Source organism: Nematolebias whitei, chromosome 5, assembly GCF_014905685.2.
Source record: "Nematolebias whitei isolate Nwh7 chromosome 5, NemWhi1, whole genome shotgun sequence".
Taxonomy (NCBI): domain Eukaryota; kingdom Metazoa; phylum Chordata; class Actinopteri; order Cyprinodontiformes; family Rivulidae; genus Nematolebias; species Nematolebias whitei.
The window spans coordinates 32,048,793-32,049,235 of record NC_056502.1 but is presented as its reverse complement, the minus strand read 5'-3'; the positions used below and the strand labels follow the sequence as shown (position 1 = coordinate 32,049,235).

General features: G+C 47.2%; 1 protein-coding gene across 1 annotated transcript in view; it reads right to left on the bottom strand.

Moving 5' to 3' along the window:
* The window catches only part of LOC119410374 (homer protein homolog 1-like), a 9,492-nt gene that overhangs the window by 8,832 nt on the left and 217 nt on the right, over positions 1-443 (bottom strand). The gene's annotated exons all lie outside the window — the stretch shown is intronic.

Genomic DNA, 443 nt, shown 5'->3' with positions numbered 1-443 from the left:
ATCAAACTGGTCAGACTGTCCGACTGAGAGATGGTGTGGTACCATGGGTTCACCTTCAGAGAGTAGGAGCATCATTATAAGTTCATTAGAGTTCATAAAGTTACATATTTTATTGTGAGTCACCAGGTGAGACACCTCCATGTGTTTCTATGAACAGGTAACTAGAGACTGTAAAGTTCATCTTCATGATGCTTTTTCATTTCAGCTTGAAAACTGCAGGACTACAGGAAGTGAACAAAAGCTGCAGCTGCTCTGTCTGTGCACGCTCAGGAACGTGCACGTCACACACACAACCTCAGGAACGTGCACGTCACACACACACACACACACACTCAGGAACGTGCACGTCACACACACAACCTCAGGAACGTGCACGTCACACACACAACCTCAGGAACGTGCACGTCACACACACAACCTCAGGAACGTGCACGTCACACACA